The sequence below is a fragment of the Oncorhynchus nerka genome, linkage group LG7, assembly GCF_034236695.1.
Source record: "Oncorhynchus nerka isolate Pitt River linkage group LG7, Oner_Uvic_2.0, whole genome shotgun sequence".
In the NCBI taxonomy this organism is placed as follows: Eukaryota; Metazoa; Chordata; class Actinopteri; order Salmoniformes; family Salmonidae; genus Oncorhynchus; species Oncorhynchus nerka.
The window spans coordinates 85,810,842-85,828,341 of NC_088402.1; the positions used below are offsets into that span (position 1 = coordinate 85,810,842).

General features: G+C 46.5%; 1 protein-coding gene across 1 annotated transcript in view; it reads left to right on the forward strand.

The window, feature by feature from the left end:
• LOC115117058 (ski oncogene-like) overlaps nucleotides 1-17,500 on the forward strand; it is a 119,090-nt gene that overhangs the window by 81,494 nt on the left and 20,096 nt on the right. The gene's annotated exons all lie outside the window — the stretch shown is intronic.

The window sequence follows — 17,500 nt, forward strand, 5'->3', positions numbered from 1 at the left end:
GGCTATGAAACATTTGTTGTCTTGGATAGTAAGGCAGACATTGGATTACTTTACAGAACTGTGTGATCATTTGAAAATAGCTGCTCTGCTCTAGTCCCATCTTCCTTGGCCAGGGGCCAATGAAGTCAAAAGCAACGACGTTCTTTGTTCAAATATTTAGTTGTAATATTTGAGTCTTCCAATACTTTTTTTACTTGGCCAATACCCGCTAGTGCAGAAACACGTGAGGTGACATAGGTGGCGTTAAAGGTTTCACAAAGGCTATATAAGGCTTCATAAGGCTTCATAAGGCTACATAAGTCAGACATCATTCCATGTTTTTTAGCAATAATGTTCATAAGCCTGTTATGAAATGTAGGGTTACATAACACGTCATCCATTGTGTGGTGTTAACATTTGGCTAGCAATTGATCCCTCAAGAAACAGCTAGCAAGCTTCAGCTAGCGGATGGACCGGCTCATGTTTTTCCTTGGCACGGGGGGGATGGAGGATGGAAAAGTCCAGCTGTATTTGCTTACCACGGCCACCCCCCGTGCTTGGACCCTTCCTCCAGTGCGGGCCGATCCCTCTCTGGCTTAGGGGAACCAGTCTCGCACCATTCCCACGGAAACAGTTGCCAAAGCAAATTTAGCCAAAGGAAATGGATCTCTCTCTCTCTCTCTCTCCAGGTTTAGACTAGTCTGAACTGCTGGCGCTGCGCCAGGCCTGTGTGTGTCAGAGAGTATATGTTAATTTCTCTCTGCTAGGCCTTCAGACAGGAGGGGAGGCCTGTGGAACAAGGAGAGTCATTAGCTGTTCTTTCTCGTTCTCCCTTTCTTTCATTCTCCCTCTCTCTCTCTCTCTCTCTATTTCTCTCTCTCTGTCTCTCTCTCTGTCTCTCTCACTCTCGCTTCTCTCTCTCGCTTCTCTCTCTCGCTTCTCTCTCATGCACACAGCATATATTTGTGTATAAAGGAGAGTTGCTGAAGTTTGCTTAAATTTGATTCCTAGCCATGCAGTGGTTATCTTGCCTCTTTGGCTTTAACTTCAGACTTTCCCTCCCCTTTCGCTCCCTCCCTCTCATTCCATCTCTGATGTGGCAAGGTCCCTTTGGGACCCTGGCCTAATGTAGCCGCGGCTGGCTAGCCTGCTCTCCCCATGTTGTGCTGTCCCTAGCCTCTAACCTAGCCTAGTGTAACGGATGTGAAACGCTAGCTTAGTTAGCGGTGGTGCGCGCTAAATAGTGTTTCAATCGGTGACGTCACTTGCTCTGAGACCTTGAAGTAGTAGTTCCCCTTGCTCTGCAAGGGCCGCGGCTTTTGTGGAGCGATGGGTAATGATGCTTCGGTGGGTGACTGTTGTTGATGTGTGCAGAGGGTCCCTGGTTTGCGCCCGGGTATGGGCGAGGGGACGGTCTAAAGTTATACTGTTACACTAGCATAGTTTAACCACATAGGGGGGTATGATATGTTCGGCTTCGTGGACTCTTCCAGGAAGTGGACACCTCAACCCGAGGAGGAACAGCACCAGACCACATTCTGTTCGAGGAAACCCCACGTGTATCAGTCGTATCAGAAACAAAGATAACCATTTTCCCTCATTTGTAGTTTCTCAAAGATATCACCTTGAGAGATCGCTGCCAGAAGCAGTGTCTTGTCTATGGACTAGCATGAGGGATGGATAGAACTAGTGATGCACCAATATGACATTGTTGGCAACAGGGTTAAAGAGCTGACTAGCTATTTATTTTCATGAACTGAAGTTCAATTTCAATAGGCAAAAAAAAAGAAACAAAAAAAAGTGGCAACCTAGCTAATAGTTACTCACAAGGATTCCTAAATCATTCCTAAGAATAATGAAAATGACTGCAGTTTCTACTGGTCATTGTTTTCAGGCTGGTTGTATTGGTGCTAGCTAGGTACCAAGCTAAAGCTAGCTACGCCAGAAGTTGCGGCTTTATTACCAACGAGGTATTGTAAACACATTGCTCGCGGCCAATGTTTGCTTGTTTGCAGACTTTTTTGTACAGCCATGACAGTGCTATGGTATCTTTTTTGACACGCAAAGACCCAAATGGCATTCCATAGTATGTCATGAAGGTAGGGCAACATCTGAAAAATAGAGCAGTTGGTGAAAGCCAATATCACCCACGACAGAGAATGGTTGATTGTCAAGGGCAATGAATTCTATTATCTTGGCGTTAATGGATTTCGCCTTTGAGTTGTCTCGCTGAAATGTTGTTACTCTTTCAAATGACTGCTCGATCCCCACAGCAGACATTGTGGGCTAGTTTAGGAATGCTGTGTTGCACGTATAGCGCAAAATTCTACATGGCATCATTACATCATGTACCTACGTTATGTACAGTTGAAGTCGGAAGTTTACATACACTTAGGTTGGAGTCATTAAAACTCGTTTTTCAACCACTCCACAAATTTCTTGCCAACAAATTATAGTTTTGGCAAGTCGGTTAGGACTTCTACTTCGTGCACAACAAGTCATTTTTCCAACAATTGTTTACAGACAGATTATTTCACTTATAATTCACTGTATCACAATTCCGGTGGGTCAGAAGTTTACATACGCTAAGTTGACTGTGCCTTTAAACAGCTTGGTAAATTCTAGAAAAGTATGTCATGGCTTTAGAAGCTTCTGATAGGCTAATTGGCCACATTAAAAAATAAAAAAATAAAGTTATTTTTTTTTAAACTAGCCAAGTCAGTTAAGAACGAATTCTTATTTTTAATGACGGCCTAGGAACAGTGGGTTAGCTACCTTGTTCAGAGGCAGAACGACAGATTTCTACCTTGTCAACTCGGGGATTCAATCTTGCAACCTTTTGGTTACTAGTCCAAGGCTCTAACCACTAGGCTACCTGCCATCATTATGTTTGGAGGAAAAGGGGGGAGGCTTGCAAGCCGAAGAACACCATCCCAACCATGTAGCACGGGGGTGACAGCATCACGAGGGACTGGTGTACTTCACAAAATAGATTGCATCATGCGGGAGGATGAAAATTATGTGGCTATATTGAACATCTCAAGACCTCAGTCAGGAAGTTAAAGCTTGGTTGCAAATGGGTCTTCCAAATGGACAATGACCCCAAGCATACTTCCAAATTTGTGGCAAAATGGCTTAAGGACAACAAAGTCAAGGTATTGGAGTGGCCATCACAAAGACCTGACCTCAATCCCATAGAAAATGTGTGTGAAGAACTGAAAAAGCGTGTGCAAGCAAGGAGGCCTACAAACCTGACTCAGTTACACCAGCTCTGTCAGGACGAATGGGCCAAAATTCACCCAAGTTATTGTGGGACGCTTGTGGAGGCTACCCAAAACGTTTTACACAAGCAAGTTAAACAATTTAAAGGCAATGCTACCAAATATTAATTGAGTAAACTTCTGTAAACTTCTGACCCACTGGGAATGTGATGAAAGAAATAAAAGCTGAAATAAATCATTCTCTCTAGTATTATTCTGACATTTCACATTCTTAAAATAAAGTGGTGATCCTAACTGACCTAAGACAGTGGATTTGTACTAGGATTAGATGTCAGGAATTGTGAAAAACGGAGTTTAAATGTATTTGGCTAAGGTGTATGTAAACTTCCGACTTCAACTGTAGGTATGAACGTCAGCTGTGACATCGGTTTTGCACATCGGGGCGTTAAACTAGACATGGGCCGATACCGATGTTGGCATTTTTAGCGAATGTCGTCCGATTCCTATATGTTCACCGATATATCGTGCATCCCTAGATAGAACCGTTGGAGGTTGAAGTTGGAAGTGTTTTAGTCTAGGGACTAGCATGAGGGATGGATAGAACCGTTGGAGGTTGAAGTTGGAAGTGTTTTAGTCTAGGGACTAGCATGAGGGATGGATAGAACCGTTGGAGGTTGAAGTTGGAAGTGTTTTAGTCTAGGGACTAGCATGAGGGATGGATAGAACCGTTGGAGGTTGAAGTTGGAAGTGTTTTAGTCTATGGACTAGCATGAGGGATGGATAGAACCGTTGGAGGTTGAAGTTGGAAGTGTTTTAGTCTATGGACTAGCATGAGGGATGGATAGAACCGTTGGAGGTTGAAGTTGGAAGTGTTTTAGTCTATGGACTAGCATGAGGGATGGATAGAACCGTTGGGGTTGTTTTAGTTTAGTTGTGGAATAGGGCTGGTTCTGTTCTCGCAGTAGGGAGACATGTACAGACAGGTTGCTAATGGCGTTGATAGATGACAGTGTTTGTGTGAAGGTGGTACAGACAGGTTCCTAATGGCGTTGATAGATGACAGTGTTTGTGTGAAGGTGGTACAGACAGGTTCCTAATGGCGTTGATAGATGACAGTGTTTGTGTGAAGGTGGTACAGACAGGTTCCTAATGGCGTTGATAGATGACAGTGTTTGTGTGAAGGTGGTACAGACAGGTTCCTAATGGCGTTGATAGATGACAGTGTTTGTGTGAAGGTGGTACAGACAGGTTCCTAATGGCGTTGATAGATGACAGTGTTTGTGTGAAGGTGGTACAGACAGGTTCCTAATGGCGTTGATAGATGACAGTGTTTGTGTGAAGGTGGTACAGACAGGTTCCTAATGGCGTTGATAGATGACAGTGTTTGTGTGAAGGTGGTACAGACAGGTTCCTAATGGCGTTGATAGATGACAGTGTTTGTGTGAAGGTGGTACAGACAGGTTCCTAATGGCGTTGATAGATGACAGTGTTTGTGTGAAGGTGGTACAGACAGGTTCCTGATAATGCGTTGATAGATGGCGTTGATAGATGACAGTGTTTGTGTGAAGGTGGTACAGACAGGTTCCTAATGGCGTTGATAGATGACAGTGTTTGTGTGAAGGTGGTACAGACAGGTTCCTAATGGCGTTGATAGATGACAGTGTTTGTGTGAAGGTGGTACAGACAGGTTCCTAATGGCGTTGATAGATGACAGTGTTTGTGTGAAGGTGGTACAGACAGGTGGTACTCTCTCTCTCTCTCTCTCTCTCTCTCTCTCTCTCTCTCTCTCTCTCTCTCTCTCTCTCTCTCTCTAAAAAGCAGTGTGCTACCTAATAGCCTGAACATCTGGCTCTCTTTTCCTCTTCTCACTCCTGGCTGCTAACACCACACGCACGCACGCGCACGCACGCACGCACGCACGCACGCACACACACACACACACACACACACACACACACACACACACACACACACACACACACACACATACACACACACACACACATACACACACACGGCAGGTAAGTGTCAGTAACCCCTGACTGTTTTAGAATGGGGATGTTGGATCAAAACTTAATACACACTCTATACAGCACAGCAGCCAAACTGGGACTTAACATTCCCACTTAACTGCTGAGCACAGAGAAAGTGTTCCTCACTATACAGTGATTAGGTACTTTCAAAAGCAAAGCAAAGTAGAATCTCCAAAATGCACATATCCCATCTACACCGTACTTAGATATTTCAATAATTATTGTATAGAGTAGACAAATAAGAGGGTTTGAAACTAGTCTTCAGTGTTGATATTGTGTTGGAGTAACTCAAAAACCTTAGCTATTTACCTTGCTGAGTACAGAGGCCAATTTGTTGTCTGAGAATACATAGCCAAAGGGATGGCAATGGGATGAACTGGTTGACAAAACGGTCAGAGAAACGTGTCGTCTGTCACTTGTTTGTAGACTTTAGGTTTCTGCAGTTTGGGCGCAGTCTCTTTCTGCATGTATTCTTACGAGCTACCAGCGAGCACTAGGCTAGGCAACTAGGCTAGCTTCCCTGAAGGCCCTCCTTTCCTGCAGTCACAGTCTAGCCCCTCCATCAAGGAGAACTTCCTTCCTACAGTCACAGTCTAGCCGATCCATCAAGGAGACCTTCCTTCCTACAGTCACAGTCTAGCCGATCCATCAAGGAGACCTTCCTTCCTGCAGTCACAGTCTAGCCCCTTCATCAAGGAGACCTTCCTTCCTATAGTCACAGTCTAGCCGATCCATCAAGGAGACCTTCCTTCCTACAGTCACAGTCTAGCCGATCCATCAAGGACACCTCCTTTCCTGCAGTCACAGTCTTGCCCCTCCATCAAGGAGACCTTCCTTCCTACAGTCACAGTCTAGCCCCTCCATCAAGGAGACCTTGCTTCCTACAGTCACAGTCTAGCCCCTCCATCAAGGAGCCCTTCCTTCCTGCAGTCGAAGTCTAGCCGATCCATCAAGGACACCTCCTTTCCTGCAGTCACAGTCTAGCTGATCCATCAAGGACACCTCCTTTCCTACAGTCACAGTCTAGCCCCTCCATCAAGGACACCTTTCCTGTAGTCACAGTCTAGCCCCTCCATCAAGGACACCTCCTTTCCTGCAGTCACAGTCTAGCCCCTCCATCAAGGACACCTCCTTTCCTGTAGTCACAGTCTAGCCCATCCATCAAGGACACCTCCTTTCCTGTAGTCACAGTCTAGCCCCTCCATCAAGGACACCTCCTTTCCTGTAGTCACAGTCTAGCCCCTCCATCAAGGACACCTCCTTTCCTGTAGTCACAGTCTAGCCCCTCCATCAAGGACACCTCCTTTCCTGTAGTCACAGTCTAGCCCATCCATCAAGGACACCTCCTTTCCTGTAGTCACAGTCTAGCCCCTCCTTCAATGAGCCCAAAGACAGGTTACAGGCAGGGTGTGGCTCACTAGCTAAATGCAGAAAGAGAGAAAACAGGTTGTTTACTCTTTCATCTCTCCTTAGTCTGAGAGGATGTTATCTGTGCGCTAGCTGAGACAACCTGTTTGGTGCCACCCACACATAGCCTAGCGCCACAGGCCATTCTTTAATCTTTGACACAACCATTATACTTTTGACACGGTGTCACACTTAGGCTACAAACTCAATGTGGAAGTGAGATCGTCAGGCTAAACAGGAAGTGAGGTCATTAATGTGGTCAATGTCATGTTTAGGGTATGCCTAGACAAGCCAGATGTAGTTGAACCACATTTGCAGAGAATGGCAGCCATTTTGTTTTGTTTTGAGCGTGAGATTGGGTTCATATACGATTGGCAGTTCACCCCTACAGTTTGTTTGTACCGCTCGTGTTCAGTCTGGCTTCATGTTGCTTGTTTGCTTTTGTTGAATGGAATTCTGCTTGTTTGGAGAGGACATCCTGAAATCTGTGTCACAGGAAATGGAGTGTTGGAGAGAGACAGAAGAACAGACAGAGGGGGAGGGATGGAGAGAGACTGAGGGAGAGAGCAATAGAAATAACAGAGTGTGTTATGGGAGTGCGAGTTCTACCTATTGAGAAAACAATCTATCTGATGTAACGCAAAGATGGGGCTTTTTTGGCTAGGAGGATTTTCGTTCAATGCTTTTTTTGATGTTCGTTTTAGATCCAACAATTCCGTCTTAGTTCTCCCATCAAAATTCCCTGAGGAAGTTTCAGTTTAGTCAAACACATTTTTTCTGTCTGTTTTCAGAAGAAAGCAATCTTTCTTTTACTTTTTTTTGTTACTTACTAAGAATTTGACACATAACAATACCCTTTTTATTTGAAGCCCTAGTCCAATCCACAGAATCTCTCAATGAATTGTCTCCCTATTGGCTCAGTAGCAGCCAAAACATCTCAGTGAACTTCCCCCTCATTGGTTGTTTCATAACATGCACTGTAAAAAGTAACTGTCTAACTCATTAAAGAAATTGAGAGGTGTCTAACTCAAACATCTCCAACGGTCATGAGAACTCACATCATAAAAGTGGTACTAACTCATATGTCAAAAATATTTCTTATCACTTGTGTTTTTGAGTACTGTCAACAAGTCTTAGGTTATTGAGTAAATATAACTACATTTTTTAGAGTTCTGCTTAAGTTATTGCATTTTTACATAGTTTGTTGTGCTATGAGGCGTAATTGATCGTTATCTACGGATATCAAAACCGTCGGGAAAATTGATGTTCAATAATGATAAAAGCCCTTCACACCATCAACAAGGCCATGGTGCACCACTCTTGCCCTTTAACAGGCAGCTCAACCAGGCGTTAGCCTCAGCGCTAGCCAGCCGTAGCATGACTGTTATCTTAGCTATGCTAACCATATGGTGAAAGTTACATTAGTTGGCAGTGGCACCGGTTTTCTACTGTGTTTTGACTGAGCTAACCGGTCGATACATTGGTGATTGTTAGCAGACATAGAAACTTAAAAGAGTTTCACACAAGGCACAGAGAGGCCTTGACTGAACGTGACTGGCAGAGTGTGGCGTTCCCTACCCACACTGGCAGAGTGTGGCGTTCCCTCCCCACACTGGCAGACACAGTCGGAGGACCCCTGGCAGCTGAACATACCCTGCTGCCTACTCTCTATCCACACTGGCAGAGTGTGGCGTTCCCTACCCACACTGGCAGAGTGTGGCGTTCCCTCCCCACACTGGCAGACACAGTCGGAGGACCCCTGGCAGCTGAACATACCCTGCTGCCTACTCTCTATCCACACTGGCAGAGTGTGGCGTTCCCTACCCACACTGGCAGAGTGTGGCGTTCCCTACCCACACTGGCAGAGTGTGGCGTTCCCTATCCACACTGGCAGAGTGTGGCGTTCCCTACCCACACTGGCAGAGTGTGGCGTTCCCTACCCACACTGGCAGAGTGTGGCGTTCCCTCCCCACACTGGCAGAGTGTGGCGTTCCCTACCCACACTGGCAGAGTGTGGCGTTCCCTCCCCACACTGGCAGACACAGTCGGAGGACCCCTGGCAGCTGAACATACCCTGCTGCCTACTCTCTATCCACACTGGCAGAGTGTGGCGTTCCCTACCCACACTGGCAGAGTGTGGCGTTCCCTACCCACACTGGCAGACACAGTCGGAGGACCCCTGGCAGCTGAACATACCCTGCTGCCTACTCTCTATCCACACTGGCAGAGTTCCCCTCCCCACACTGGCAGAGTGTCCCTACCCACACTGGCAGACACAGTCGGAGGACCCCTGGCAGCTGAACATACCCTGCTGCCTACTCTCTATCCACACTGGCAGAGTGTGGCGTTCCCTCCCCACACTGGCAGAGTGTGGCGTTCCCTACCCACACTGGCAGAGTGTGGCGTTCTCTACCCACACTGGCAGAGTGTGGCGTTCCCTATCCACACTGGCAGAGTGTGGCGTTCCCTACCCACACTGGCAGAGTGTGGCGTTCCCTCCCCACACTGGCAGAGTGTGGCGTTCCCTACCCACACTGGCAGAGTGTGGCGTTCCCTACCCACACTGGCAGAGTGTGGCGTTCCCTCCCCACACTGGCAGACACAGTCGGAGGACCCCTGGCAGCTGAACATACCCTGCTGCCTACTCTCTATCCACACGGGCAGAGTGTGGCGTTCCCTACCCACACTGGCAGAGTGTGGCGTTCCCTCCCCACACTGGCAGACACAGTCGGAGGACCCCTGGCAGCTGAACATACCCTGCTGCCTACTCTCTACCCACACTGGCAGAGTGTGGCGTTCCCTACCCACACTGGCAGACACAGTCGGAGGACCCCTGGCAGCTGAACATACCCTGCTGCCTACTCTCTACCCACACTGGCAGAGTGTGGCGTTCCCTACCCACACTGGCAGAGTGTGGCGTTCCCTACCCACACTGGCAGAGTGTGGCGTTCTCTACCCACACTGGCAGAGTGTGGCGTTCCCTCCCCACACTGGCAGACACAGTCGGAGGACCCCTGGCAGCTGAACATACCCTGCCTACTCTCTATCTTCTCCCTCTCTATTTTCTCCTTCCCTCCATCCCTCATAAATAGAGGCTTTGTCACTCTCTCAACCCTGGGTTATTCCTAGGCAGATACCAGGACACCACTGAGGTGTGAGTTTCTAAAAGAGGGTACTTTCTGTGCGCTGCAACACTTGTCTAGGCCCAGTATCTCACCCAGCTCGGCTAATCGAAAGGCCTTATCTTTGAGGTGTGACATCCTGTCTATGCTGTGTAATCCACACCGGATCATAAGAACAAGCCCCCCCCCCCTCTCTCTACACTACACTACATTGCCAAAATTATGTGGACACATGCTCATTGAATATCTCATTCCAAAATCATGGGCATTAATATGGAGTTGGTCCTGCTATAACAGCATCCACTCTTCTAAGGAAGGCTTTCCACTAGATGTTGGAACATTGCTGCTATAACAGCCTCCACTCTTCTAAGGAAGGCTTTCCACTAGATGTTGGAACATTGCTGCTATAACAGCCTCCACTCTTCTAAGGAAGGCTTTCCACTAGATGTTGGAACATTGCTGCATGTACTTGTTTCCATTCAGCCACAAGAGCATTAGTGATGTTGGGCACTGATGTTGGGAGCGATTAGGCCTGGCTCGCAGTCAGTGTTCCAATTCATCCCAAAGATGTTTGATGGGGTTGAGGTCAGGGCTCTGTGCAGGCTTGTCAAGTTCTTCCACACTGATCTTGACAAATCATGGACCACGCTTTGTGCAAGGGGGCATTGTCATGCTGAAACAGGACAGGGCCTTCTCCAAACTGTTGCTACAAAGTTGGAAGCACAGAATCGTCTAGAATGTCATTGTATGCTGTAAAGTTAAGATTTCCCTTCACTGGAACTAAGGGGCCTCAACCATGAAAAAAAGCCCCAGACCATTATTCCTCCTCCACCAACTTTACAGTTGACACTATGCATTGGGGCAGGTAGCGTTCTCCTGGAATTTGCCAAACCCAGATTCGTCCATCGAACAGACAGCTGGTGAAACGGGATTTATCACCCCAGAGAACGCGTTTCCACTGCTCCAGAGTCCAATGACGTCGTGCTTTACACCACTTCAGCCGACACTTGGCATTGCACATGGTGATCTTAGGCTCGGCTTCATTTCATGAAGCTCCCGACGAACAGTTGTTGTGCTGATGTTGCTTCCAGAGGCAGTTTGGAACTCGGTAGGGAGTGTGGCAACCGAGGACAGACCATTTTTATGCACTTCAGCTCTTGGCGGTCCCGTTATGTGAGCTTGTGTGGCCTACCACTTCGCGGCTGAGCCGTTTTGTTCCCACTTCACAATAACAGCACTTTCAACGGGGCAGCTCTAGCAGGGCAGAATTTGACAAACTGACTTGTTAGAAATGTGGCATCCTATGACGGTGCCACGTTGAAAGTCACTGAGGCCATTCTACTGACAATATTTGTCTATTGAGATTGCGTGGCGGTGTGGTTGATTTTATAGACCTGACAGCTTCGGGTGTGGCTTAAATAGATTTCTATTGAAAGGTGATGTGTCCCACCGGCCTTGGACACACACACACACACACACACACACACACACACACACACTTAGAGTTGGTAGTCAGCAGTGTCACATTCCACCTCGGCCCATCCTTCAGATTTCACTTCCTCCCACAAAGCACTGCTCCCAGCAGTTCCTGTTTGGGGTGGAAGACCCTGGCAGGTGTCCAGATGAGTACACACGCACGCGCGCGGGCAGAGCTCTGGTTAGGTGGTCAGATAGACGGAAGCTAAATGCCTGCTCCACTCAGACACATTGGCACCGTCCCAATATCCCAAAGCGGCTTTCCTTCCTATGTCCTAGCTCCTATTTCCTCACCCTAGGACATTTGAGTAGATTTTCTAATGGAAGTCCTGTCTGTCACTGTCTGCGAGAGGCTCTGGAGCTCCCTGATAGAGCAAAACCTGTTTTGGATTCAGAAATAAAGTATCACATATGCTCCTTAGTTCATTGTCGAATATTCTACATTCTTTCCCCGTAGTCTAAACAAAGACACCTAAAGATCAACCCCCTCTCACATCCTCCTCTCTCTCTCTCTCTCTCTCTCTCTCTGTCTCTTTCTCTCTCTCTCCCTCCCTTTCACTCTCTCTCTCTCCCTCCCTCCATCTCTCTCGCTCTCTCCCTGTCCATCTCTCTCTATCCATCTCTCTCCCTGTCCATCTCTCTCCCTGTCCATCTCTCTCCCTGTCCATCTCTCTCTCTATCCATCTCTCTCCCTGTCCATCTCTCTCTCTATCCATCTCTCTCCCTGTCCATCTCTCTCTCTATCCATCTCTCTCCCTGTCCATCTCTCTCTCTATCCATCTCTCTCCCTGTCCATCTCTTTGCAGCAAATCTCTGTTCAAGATTACGGCAGGTGATGGGAGGGTAATAGATTACGGCAGGTGGTGGGAGGGTAATAGATTACGGCAGGTGATGGGAGGGTAATAGATTACAGCAGGTGATGGGAGGGTAATAGATTACGGCAGGTGGTGGGAGGGTAATAGATTACGGCAGGTGGTGGGAGGGTAACAGATTACGGCAGGTGGTGGGAGGGTAACAGATTACGGCAGGTGGTCGGAGGGTAACAGATTACGGCAGGTGGTGGGAGGGTAATAGATTACGGCAGGTGGTGGGAGGGTAACAGATTACGGCAGGTGGTGGGAGGGTAACAGATTACGGCAGGTGGTGGGAGGGTAACAGATTACGGCTGGTGGTGGGAGGGTAACAGATTACGGCTGGTGGTGGGAGGGTAACAGATTACGGCAGGTGGTGGGAGGGTAACAGATTACGGCAGGTGGTGGGAGGGTAACAGATTACCGCAGGTGGTGGGAGGGTAACAGATTACGGCAGGTGATGGGAGGGTAACAGATTACGGCAGGTGGTGGGAGGGTAACAGATTACGGCAGGTGGTGGGAGGGTAACAGATTACGGCAGGTGGTGGGAGGGTAACAGATTACGGCAGGATTTCCAGCCAATTTGACACAACTATGGGAAGTATTGGAGACAACATGGGCCAGTGGAACACTTTCAACACCTTGTGTTTTCTCAGACCCCATTCACTCTCAATACAACTATTAACATTTGAATTGCAAAAAATCATGTTTATCTCTTTTTAAAGAATGTGAAGATCATGACGTCTCTCTGGTCGACTCGAGAGAATGAGAAAAGGAAGGATAGGAGAGACAGAGACGTGTGATGAGGAAAGCTGCGAGGGAGGGGGGTGCTGGGGGGGGGGCTAGTGACAGACACAGCCTGGAGAGGCTGATGTCATGGCAGTCCAGAACACAGACCTGCCCTTGTCTGTGTTTTAAAGACTCCATCAGCTCAGAGACAGAAATAGAGAGAGAGAGACACAGAGAGAGAGAGAGACACAGAGAGAGAGAGACAGAGAGAGAGAGAGAGACACAGAGAGAGAGACACACAGAGAGAGAGAGAGAAACACAGAGACAGAGAGAGACACAGAGAGAGAGAGAGACAGAGAGAGATAGCGAGAAAGAGAGAGAGAGACAGAAATAGAGAAAGACACAGAGAAAGAGAGACAGAGAGAGAGAGACAGAGAGAGAGAGACACACAGAGAGAGACACACACAGAGAGAGAGAGACACAGAGACAGAGAGAGACACAGAGAGAGAGAGACAGAGAGAGACAGCGAGATAGAGAGACGCTGGGTCGCTCTGTCGCACGCTGGGTATGTACATAGTCAACGGTAGGCTTCGAGGGGACTCCTATGGTAGGTACACCTATAGCTCATCTCTTGGCAGTAGTACTGTAGACTACTTTATCACTGACCTCAACCCAGAATCTCTCAGAGCGTTCACAGTCAGCCCACTGACACCCCTATCAGACCACAGCAAAATCACAGTCTACTTAAACAGAGCAATACTCAATCATGAGGCATCAAAGCCAAAGGAACTGAGTAACATTAAGAAATGCTATAGATCAGGTGTGTCAAACATACGGCCCGCGGGCCGGAACCGGCCCCCAAGGAGGTTCGATCAGGCCCGCAGGATAATTTGAAAGTGGAAAAAATGCATAAAAGACATGGAATTAATATTTTTAATTCGCTGCAATTCATGGATTATCCGCTAAGGGGCGCACTCTTTCCATCAGAGTAGAAGACAAGCCGCATCACTGAGACAGACTGAAAACAGCAGACGGTATCAATGCGCCATCTGCTGCTTGTTACGACGTTGTTAATACCTTGGTCTCTACCTCTCCGCTACACCCTCATTAGCCAAAATGTCGTTATCCAAACGGAGAAAAGTAGATAAGGAGTGTAGAATTTTCAAAGAAAAATGGACCACGTCCTATTTATTTACAGAGATGCACGGAAAACCTTCGTGCTTGGTGTGTTTGCAACAAGTTTCGGTATTGAAGGAATATAATATTCGACGCCACTACGAGACTCATCACAGCGAAAAATATGACGGCTTGCAAGGACAACTGAGAAGAGATAAGATTAACGAATTGCTGGCGGGTCTGAGGAAACAGCAGTCAACTTTCATCCAGAGCCGAGAAGTCAGTGAAGCAGCGGTAAAAGCCAGCTACCTAATTGCTAGCGAAATAGCATTAGCATCGAAGCCGTATTCCGACGGTGACTTTGTTAAACGATGCATGATGAAGGCGGCTGAACTTGTATGTCCCGAGAAGCGACAAGCTTTTGCCAATATTAGCCTGACGAGGAATACTATAGCAGAGAGGATTTCGGAACTATCGGCAGATTTAGACAGTCAATTGAAACAGAGTCAAGTCATTTATTGCATTTTCCGTGGCAATTGACGAGAGCACTGACATCACAGACGTGGCCCAACTGGCCATATTTATTGAGGAGTTGATGAGACATTGACTGTTACTGAAGAGTTTCTTGAGTTGGTGCCAATGATGGACACCACAACAGCCGAGGACATTTTCGGCTCTGTCGTTGCTGCATTGGACAGAGTTGGAGTGGACTGGTCCCGCGCTGTCAGCCTGGCTACAGACGGCGCGCCATCCATGGTCGGAAAGAAAGCAGGTGTCGCGACAAAGTTCAAAGACAAAGTACAAACCCTTAATGGAGGAGATCGTTTCTGGACATTTCACTGTATTTTGCACCAGGAGGCATTGTGTTGCAAGTCGCTGAAAATGGACCACGTCATGGAGGTGGTTGTTCGCACTGTAAATTTCATCCGGTCCAGAGGTCTGAACCATCGTCAGTTTGACAAACTTCTCAGCGACAGCAACATTACCCACAGCCTGCCATACCACACTGAAGTGAGATGGTTAAGCCGAGGCGCTGTGCTGAGGCATTTCTTTGATCTACGAGAGGAAATCGGACAGTTCATGGAGAAAAAAGGAAAACCGGTGTTGGAATTACAATCTCAGGAATGGCTACGGGACCTTGCATTCTTGGTTGATATTACTGAACACTTGAACAATCTGAACAAAATGTTGCAAGGCCGCAAAAAAGTTGTCACACAGTTTTCTGACAACATACATGCATTTAAGTTGAAGCTGACTTTGTGGGAGATGCAACTGGCAAATGGCAACCCTGCTCATTTCCCCTGTCTGAGAGATGTGTGTGTGACCAGACCTGATGCGGACATGAAACGGTACAAAGACAAAATTGCAGGACTACTGCGGGAGTTTGAGAAACGTTTTCAGGTATTTGGTGAACTTGAGACAGAATTTTCAGTTTTTCGCTCACCTTTCACAGTTAAAGCTTCTGATCTGCCGGTCGAAATTCAGCTAGAGATAATTGATTTGCAGTGTGATGCAGATTTGAAGGGCAAATTTGCCTCTGTAGGTCTGGACAGATTTTATCAGTATCTACTACCAGGGTACCCCAAATTAACAGCCCTGGCTGCTAAAATTTTGTGCATGTTTGGGACAACCTACCTTTGTGAACAAATTTTCTCAGTGATGAATATCAATAAAACAAAAATGCGTTCAAGGCTCACAAACAAGCACTTAAATGACATTCTGAAAGTGACAGCTAGTCAGGACATGACACCTGGTGTTGATGCACTTGTACAGGCCAAAAGATGCCAAGTTTCAGGAACAAATACAAGTCCAGACTAGACTAACACCTTTAAAATGCTGCCTTAGATACTGTTTGCATTGAAAGAATACAGCTCTGTGAAGATGAATCCTTACTGTGGTGATTTAAAAAATGTGCACTTTAATGTTAGTCAGCAGCTTCAAAACAAAAGTTGTGTGATGGAATTCTACTGTTCATACAACTCCATAAATTTTCAATTTCGTGGAGCAGTGTAGCAGAGTATGGTATAATTTTAATGGTCCGGCCCACTTGACATCTCCCTAGGCCGTATGTGGCCCACGATGCGAAATGAGTTTGACACCCCTGCTATAGATGGAAGGAATCCAGTTTGGAAACCTACCAAAAAACAATTAGGCAACAACAAATTCAATCACTTTTAGACAATTTCCTGGGTAAAACGTTCCACTGTAATAGTGAAGGTGTAAACCTGGCAGTAGAAAATCTTAACAGTATATTTGACCTCTCAGCTTCCCTATCAAATCTAAAAATCTCAAATAGAAAACTAACAATAATGACAAATGGTTTGATGAAGAATGCAAAAATCTAAGAAAGAAATTGAGAAACCTGTCCAACCAAAAACATAGAGACCCGGAAAACCTGAGTCTACGCCTTCACTATGGTGAATCACTAAAACAATACAGAAATACACTACGGAAAAAGAAGGAACAGCATGTCAGAAATCAGCTCAATGCAATTGAAGAATCCATAGACTCTAACCACTTCTGGGAAAATTGGAAAACACTAAACAAACAACAACACGAAGAATTATCTATCCAAAATGGAGATGTATGGGTAAACCACTTCTCCAATCTTTTGGTTCTATAACAAAGAACAAAGAGCAAAAACATATACATGATCAAATACAGATCTTAGAATCAACTATTAAAGACTACCAGAACCCACTGGATTCTCCAATTACATTGAATGAGTTACAGGACAAAATAAAAACCCTTCAACCCAAAAAAGGCCTGTGGTGTCGATGGTATCCTCAATGAAATGATCAAATATACAGACAACAAATTCCAATTGGCTATACTAAAACTCTTTAACATCATACTTAGCTCAGGCATCTTCCCCAATATTTGGAACCAAGGACTGATCACCCCAATCCACAAAAGTGGAGACAAATTTGACCCCAATAACTACCGTGGAATATGTGTCAACAGTAACCTTGGGAAAATCCTCTGCATTATTATTAACAGCAGACTCGTACATTTCCTCAATGAAAACAATGTACTGAGCAAATGTCAAATTGGCTTTTTACCAAATTACCGTACAACAGACCATGTATTCACCCTGCACACCCTAATTGACAACCAAACAAACCAAAACAAAGGCAAAGTCTTCTCATGCTTTGTTGATTTCAAAAAAGCCTTTGACTCAATCTGGCATGAGGGTCTGCTATACAAACTGATGGAAAGTGGTGTTGGGGGTAAAACATACGACATTATAAAATCCATGTACACAAACAACAAGTGTGCGGTTAAAATTGGCAAAAAACAAACACATTTCTTCACACAGGGTCGTGGGGTTAGACAGGGATGCAGCTTAAGCCCCACCCTCTTCAACATATATATCAACGAATTGGCGCGGGCACTAGAAAAGTCTGCAGCACCCGGCCTCCCCCTGCTAGAATCCGAAGTCAAATGTCTGCTGTTTGCTGATGATCTGGTGCTTCTGTCACCAACCAAGGAGGGCCTACAGCAGCACCTAGATCTTATGCACAGATTCTGTCAGACCTGGGCCCTGACAGTAAATCTCAGTAAGA